Genomic DNA, 8,567 nt, shown 5'->3' with positions numbered 1-8,567 from the left:
ACATCCCAAACGCCTGTGGTGTTCTAAAAGCAATTTCGATTTTACTGGCATTCGTCGGTCTATCAGCTATTTCAATTTTACAGGACAATTCGAGTTTTAGTTATTCGATCTGTTTCCAATATGATACTATTTCTTAGTGACAAAAGTGACATTTCTTCAACCAAAAACGTCAATTTTGACACTGACAGATCAGTATCGTATTGGAAACAGATCGAATGACTAAAACTCGAATTGGCCCGTTAAGCTAAAGAATCACTTGTATATTCTAAGCCAATTTTGAAGTCAATGCTAAGCTGGTATAAATGTGTCGTATTACATCCCTCTTATACCTGTATGAGTGAATGATATCGGTAACTCAATAAAAACTGTGATCAATTTTAAGTTTTGAGTCAATAATATTTTTGGCAACAAATAGACTATTTTAATAACCTTAGTCTACTATCGTTTGAAAAATAGGCCCCAGTTCGTGTCAAACAATAATATGTGTGTATAATATTTTTCAAGCTGGAAGGGTACGATGATAGGTGTCAATTAAATGAAATTTTGCAACATTTGGCATTTTTAGGTTATAAATTGTATGAAGATGACATCCATCATCGTACCATTTCAGTTTGAGAAATATTATAATTAAACTTTATGGTTCTTAATAATACAACTTTTTCTTTGAAACTTTTAACACCTTCAAATATAATGTCTAATAGTATGTACAGCGAATTTGAAACATAATTTTCAATATATAATATAAGAGTGATGTAGCAAACGAAGATGTATTTGCCGCGCTGAGTGTACAAGACAGCTAAAAGTTAATGGCTCCAAAAACATTTTTAACACTTTTTGCAGGAGCCGTCTCCTAATGAGTTCTTTGAACAAGGCTCCCTCACAGAAGGAAAACTTTCTTATTTATACACAAAACCTTTTTTTTCCTCATTATTTCTTATAATTGGTTTGTATGTTCTAAAAAAACAAAATACCCTAAGGCTAAGATGGTCGGCTCTTTATCATTTGTCACCATGCCTGTCACGTTCTAACAAATAAATAAGTGTGAAAGTGACGCATGGCATGACAGGTGACAAAAATGCGACCGTGATACCGCTGCAGGTTTTCTTAAATCACTTACCTGGAACTGTTACTTGACGTCTCATTTTGAGGGTCGGCTGCAGAAGACTCAGGATCTGAAGATCATCAGCAAACCACCGGGACCTGAGGCACACACTTAACTCACTAAAACTTACACCAAACAAATATTAAAACCTGCAAAAACAAACTTTGTTAAAATTTAAAACAGACAAAGTGTGGGTAGATTTAAAGAGCAATATTTAAAAATATTAAACTTATAACACTTTTTTTATACGTCGGTTTTGAAAGCCGTGCGTAACTTTGCACGTTCACGGTCGCGAATCTGAAGTTGAGCGGACCGTATCGCTAGCGGCCTTACTTGCTTCTGGGCGGGCGGAGGTTAGGGCGGCTGCGGCGCTGGGCGGCGGCGCGAAGCGGCCGCCCTAGGCGCGCCCGATACCAGGACCACATACCTCGCCAGGAGCTACGCCGACACGTGCGTCGCGACGCTCTGCGCATGCCCGAGAAAATCCCAAGAAAACCCACAGGTGCGAGCGGGAGCGAGCACGGGTTAAAAATAGGGGTGCGAGTGCAACGGAGCGAGCTATATCGGGAGCGTCAAGCAGTCTGAAAAGTTGGCGGGGTTCAGGGCTGTTATTCTTGTTGCCTATAAAACACTCATCTCAGACAAAACCAAACTTAGTATCATCTGTTTTAATCTGTATGGGGTATATCACGCTTATATTGGTTGGGTTTAGGTGATTGCTCGCTTACGCTTTGGCAATTAAGGATTTTGATTTCCAGCTTATTTCGTTAGCGACCAGAATAATGTAGTTAGTTTGTTAATTTGTCCAACTTCGGCGGTAACGTATGATCTTCATTCGGCCTGTTACGCCGAGGGCACTTTGACGATGTTTCTATTTCACCTTAAGTAGATACACACTCGTAATTAACATTAATATGGTTTCAAAGAGAAACGCCGGCTGTAAAGTAAAAATTTTAATTAACGTGTAAATGTAGAATTCGTACAGTCGCCTTCGTATATATGGGAGTGTCCTTTCCAAGGTGCTCAAAAATATCTAATCAACATAAAGTATTCAGGCGATTGAATACCATGGCGGTACATAATTTTCACATTTACATTTGTTATTCGAGTTTTTATTTTATCACTTTGTCGGCATGTTTATTTATATACCTATCCTTGCAAAATTTTAGCTTTTTAGCACTGCCTATCTCGGAGCAAAGCCGCAGAAAGACAGACAGACAAGCAGACATATCGAAACTATAAGAGTTCTTAGTTGACTACGGAACCCTAAAAAGCGGACCTTTCTAGGCATATGCAAACCAGCAGGCCTATTCAGATAGTTATTTCTAGTTATTATTGAAGAAATGTCAGTGTTGACAGCTGACAGATCATATCTATATGTAGCCGTTTCTTAACAAGATTATGTACAAAGTTCGTATCGCCATCTATATTTGTTTCAAGAAATTAGCATTCCAAGAGAAGCAGTACAGTGATCCCCACTAGGCTCAACCTGTAACGTGCACTTCTTGCACCATCCCACTAACCCGGGGTTAACCGGTTAAAGCGGAAAGTCTACTGAAATCGTTACCTGCTACATTGCCCACGGGAAAGACGCACGTTTTCCGGGTCGTTTTTGACCCATTTAAGTATATATTTATTTAAATTTTTTCTGCGTATAAGCCCAAAATTCGATGCAATTTATTCTGATGCCGAAGAAATGTTGCTTTTTAGGGTTCCGTACCCAAAGGGTAAAAACGGGACCCTATTACGAAGACTCCGCTGTCCGTCCGTCCGTCCGTTTGTCACCAGGCTGTATCTCACGAACCGTGATAGCTAGACAGTTGAAATTTTCACAGATGATGTGTTTCTGTTGCCGCTATAACAACAAATACTAAAAACAGAATAAAATAAAGATTTAAGTGGGGCTCCCATACAACAAACGTGATTTTTGACCGAAGTTAAGCAACGTCGGGCGGGGTCAGTACTTGGATGGGTGACCGTTTTTTTGCTTATTTTGCTCTATTTTTGTTGATGGTGCGGAACCCTCCGTACGCGAGTCCGACTCGCACTTGGCCGGTTTTTATTATTCATAGAGTTTACTTCCTTCATGGATTCAATTTAGCCTCGTCCCGGGATAATCACTTTCGCTAGGAGCGAGGATCTAAATTAGAATTAAAGTAATCATTTGAAAATGTTTATGATGGTCATTTTTTTGCAAAAATCATTTTTTTAAATAGCCGCTGATACATTTGGCTAATAAAGTTATTTATTACACAAATATGACCGACTGAAGATTTAACCACTGCGGCAAATGCATTGTATTATGTAGATGATGCCATTTAGTAGTTTAAAAAAACCGTACAAGTGCGAGTCGGACTCACCCACCAATGGTCCGTATAAATATAACTTAGGTATTATTTTTCTTATTTAAACAATAAATTTACTAATTTATATAATAAAATAAAATTACTAATAGATTTAATAATTTATTGTTTTATGCGGCTTAAACAACCGTATCGCTTTTTTAAGTTAACTTAGAATTTTGATTTTTTTCACAGCTGTACTGAAAAGTTTTAATTTCAACTCGATATCTCTATGCGTTCCCGAGATTAAGGGTCTTGTCAGACAGGCAGAATGACGTCTGTTTTTTCCTTTTGAGATACGGAACCCTAAAAAAGAAAGAAAGAAAAAATAGGGTTAAATTCTGTAAAATTACTAGTTACTTATTTCTTTAACTTATATTTTTTCTCTAAAGGTATATAAAAGATTTGCTAATAAAGTGACATTTAACAACATTTCTACTTCAGCACGCATAAAAGCCGTAACAGTATATTTAGAAAACTTATTAAAGCGTTTACCGTAATTTCTAGCAATAATAAATTACGCCTGCTATGCGTGGTGGGACTGGTGGGGCAGAGTACGGAGTAATATTGTACAAAAACTTTTTCTATTATTTAGTTATAAGTATATTATCCTTGCAAGGGGACCATTTAACAAAGGGTGGCAACAACGACAATTTAGCCTATTTTCGTGAAACAGGTTAACCGGTTTTCATAATTATCATCATCTCGAACGAAAGATATCCACTGTTTTTTACAATATTATAGTAGGAAAACGAACAGACGGATCGTCTGATGGTAAGCAATTACCGTCGCTAATGGACATCTCTAACAATGTGAGTTTTCCTTTTTTCCCGATGGTCCGGAAATACCTCGGGCTACAGATCGTTCCATAGTTTATTTGTGTGAGTAAGGAAGTTTCTGGGGAAACGCACTGTTGAGGATTGCACATCTGAGCGGTGAAGATGGAAATGTTCTCGCGTAGAGTGATGGCGTAAAGATGCTGCAGGAATTAATCCGAACAATTCCTTGGAGCTGTCTCCTTTATGCTGTACAAAAACATTTTTGCCGTTTTATTTGTACCGTTCTGTCGCCATGCATCCATGAGCCATGATTTATGTATCCATGCCAAATTGCAGCTTTCTAGCACTAGTTAACGATTACGGAGTAAAGCCTCGGACGGACAGACAGACGGGCATGGCGAAACTGTAAGGGTTCCTAGTTGACTACGGAACCCTAAAAACTATAAAGCCTCAACAAACTCGACATCATGTAAGTACTATAAAAGAATTACCTGAAACTTTATCTATTACGCCTCAAACCACCGGAGTGTGATAGATAATAAAATAACAGGTGGGTACACGCACACTGCCGAATTTCGACGGTTTCCATGGCAACCACGCACTTGCACCACCGATTTCTACTCCCCTGGTACTCCTAACCTTATTACTGAATTTCAAGGAAACTTGACGATTCGTTGTCAGGTTACGGACACTAGATTGTTCTTTATTAATTTGTGCTAAATTAGCCCGTGCTTTAATTTACTTTTTAATGTTTTAAGGTTTTAAATTAAAATTAAAATAAAGCATGAATTTTTTTTCATGATTAATCGTTTCAGTAATGAATGGAACCATGTGTCATTGATTATTATTGCCATTAATGACATTGCTAATGGAATTTGCACGAAGCTGAATTCAATTTCATTTAGGTACTTGTTCATGAATATTTTATTATAAATGTTTGAATGAAACAAAAAAGTATATAGGTATTAATTTCAGAATATGAAACTATCCTGTAATTATAATAAATCATTTATTTAATTAATTAAATTAGTCGTAGGTCGTAGGACTTAATTTTAATTTGCAACATCAATAAAATCATGTAAAAATTAAAAAAAAATGTAATTCCTTCAAGCTATCTTCAAGCAGGCACGTCAGACTGACACGTCAACGTCACGCAACATTGACGGGCACCCGTCCACGTCACGGCAGTCACTTCCCGCCCCCGAAACACCAGGGCGACAGAACCAACCAGGAGTTCTCGCGTAGAAAGTCAGGTGCGAAAATAGAATGTTCCCGTGATGTACGAGAATAGCGCCGGGACGCCCGGCGCATGTGCGGAGTACGATTTGATTTCAGCGCCATCTGTGTCGGCGAGGGCGAACTATGGGGGAAAGAGCTTTTCTTGTAATCGCGTTTTATAAGCGTGCAATTGGTTAGGTTAGGTAAGATTAATGTATGTTAGGATATCATAGATGGAGACATTTACGATAGGTAGGTTAGATTTCATTTCAATTATTTTCTTATACAATTTATATAATTTATATAATTATAAGATGTAATTATTTTTGAAAAGATGTGTCCCGCCGAGTTTGTTGCCGGTCCCATATTGGGATACCCTCCTCCAATTGAGGGGGGATTTAAATCTTCTCGGGGCAGAGGTGTAGGGTTGGAGCCGGTCTACCTAGCTTTATTTGACGTTCATAAGCGCATTGTAATTATGCCTACTTGTATAAACTATCTTTTATCTTTATCTTATCTTATCTTATCTTTTATCTGATAACTCCGGACCGCGTCTTTTTTTGAAATCGGATTTTGTCCCCTATGTATTTCCAAAAGAAATAATAAGTCAATAAAATAATGTAAAAGATTGTAACTTTAATTTTTAAATCTGAGAAAGATGGCACTCTAGATTAATTTGTAGGTTCTTGTTTGTAAATTTAAAATTGCTGACTAGGTACTGGGTAACAGAAGATTATCGTACCCACGACCGCGACCATGCCCGCTCGGCGCCTATTGTTTTGCGATTGATGTGTGACTGATTTTACGATTTATGTTAAAAATAATTGCACTAATTATCTATTAAATAATATTGGCCCACACTGCCTAAAAGATACATTGTAATTGAAATTACTCCTTTTCTAAACCAGTAGATACACTATTTTTAACCCCCAACGGAAAAAGGGCAAGTTTTTCCATCCATTTGTGTGCTGGGTTTTTTTTTATATCTAATGTTAAACTATCTAGCTTTCCAGGTAAATTTGTGAATTCATTTCTCACTTAAAATATTCATTCACTCAATTTTTTGCGATACTTTTAAGCTTATTGTACAGACAGATTAGTTTCTATTTTCGCCAGATGAAAAACTATTTATACGGTGAACCGGAAAAACTGAACTCTACAAGGTCGGTCTATAAAAATCATTGAGCCTAGAATAGCTAGGTATTATAAAACAAGCGCCTTTTTTCGAATTAGATAGAAAACAATTTTATTATGGCCTGCCAAAGTAGTTAGCCGCCAGTTATTGTTATTTCATATTACATAATTTAGTTAGTTATAGGGTAGGGTGCGTTAGTTTCCGTCCAGCTCTAGTTTTCGTTCATTTGAAGAAATTTTAATATAAATCTACATTGCTGCACAAATTTGTACTTACGTATTGCAATCCTTAATGTCAAAACAATATAGAAAAAAAAAATCATATATATTATTTGCGAATCTGTCAAGTGGACGAAAAGTAGAGCATGGACGGAATCTAGCGAAATGACCCTATGTAAGTAATCGCAAGTTATATATATGTAAGTACGTTGGAAAGATTCCGAAATAGCTTCCATTTTTTATTATAAATCTTGCCATAGAAATACGACGTTCAAATAATAGTCAGATATTTGAGTTAATTTTGGACCACAATTTGCTCTTAGACTATACTTGGGTGGTTTAACGTTACCATGTTGACTGTACATTGTAGTCTGTTGATTATCGGATATATCGGATCGGATCAGATATATCGGAGCGGCCAAGGTGTTCACAGTAGCTAAACACGCACTCTAACGCCCTGACAATAGGGACGTGTTCAGGTATTTGTGAGCGCCTTAGCCGCTCCGATATATCTGGTGGCGACTGTACGTGGATGACAGACAACGAGAGCACGTATTTATTATACATAGTAACGTACGCGACGAAATGCCCTTTCTCTCGCGGAAGCTGGCAAGGTCGAGTCGCGGAGCGTTACACCTGCTGCGTGTATTTACGAACGTATTACCCGGTACAAGAATTAGAGCTTTTTATCTTTAACATAATTTTTTTTTTTACTTCTTACTTCTTTTTTACTCCTTTTTTTAAATAAAAAAGCGGCTAAGTGCGAGTCGGACTCGCCCATGAAGGGTTCCGTATTTAGGCGATTTATGACGTATAAAAAAAAACTACTTACTAGATCTCGTTCAAACCAATTTTCGGTGGAAGTTTACATGGTAATGTACATCATATATTTTTTTTAGTTTTATCATTCTCTTATTTTAGAAGTTACAGGGGGGGGGACACACATTTTACCACTTTGGAAGTGTCTCTCGCGCAAACTATTCAGTTTAGAAAAAAATGATATTAGAAACCTCAATATCATTTTTGAAGACCTATCCATAGATACCCCACACGTATGGGTTTGATGAAAAAAAAAATTTTGAGTTTCAGTTCGAAGTATGGGGAACCCCAAAAATTTATTGTTTTTTTTCTATTTTTGTGTGAAAATCTTAATGCGGTTCACAGAATACATCTACTTACCAAGTTTCAACAGTATAGTTCTAACTAACAACTAACAACCCTAAATATATCTAAAATAAAACAAGGAATATAAAAACTACTGAAAGAGGCCTCCCCGCGCTACCCCTGGCGCAAAGGTGCCCATCACACTCGCTGCGTTACCGCGTTGAATTGCGCTCTTAAATTTAATAACATCTGACTTCTTAGTGATTATTCCAATCCTTAAATGGTATTGAAAAATTTGCATGGTAGTAAAATTACCGATAATAAACAATTTTGCAATCGTGCTAGACCGATGATGTTTTTTGACGATATCTAACAGTTTTGCTTTTTTTATTAAATTTTTAAACAGCCAAATTAAATAGGTAGCTCACAAACAGAAGTCTAGAGTCAAGCCAAGTGCTACGCAAGTATAAAGCTTATAGTGATTTCGAAAACAGTTAGAATGCATAAATTTTATGCATTCTAACTGTTTTCGAAATTGCTTTGAGATTTATTAAGTATTGGAAGACTGAACAATGAAAAAAAATGCATTTTTTACTAATATTTTCCTAAAAACTGTAATTAATTATCCTTATCAATGCATAGGTACGATCGATGGTACGATGCACACCC

This window comes from Cydia amplana, chromosome 5, assembly GCF_948474715.1.
Source record: "Cydia amplana chromosome 5, ilCydAmpl1.1, whole genome shotgun sequence".
NCBI classification, from domain to species: domain Eukaryota; kingdom Metazoa; phylum Arthropoda; class Insecta; order Lepidoptera; family Tortricidae; genus Cydia; species Cydia amplana.
This window is presented reverse-complemented; position numbering follows the sequence as displayed.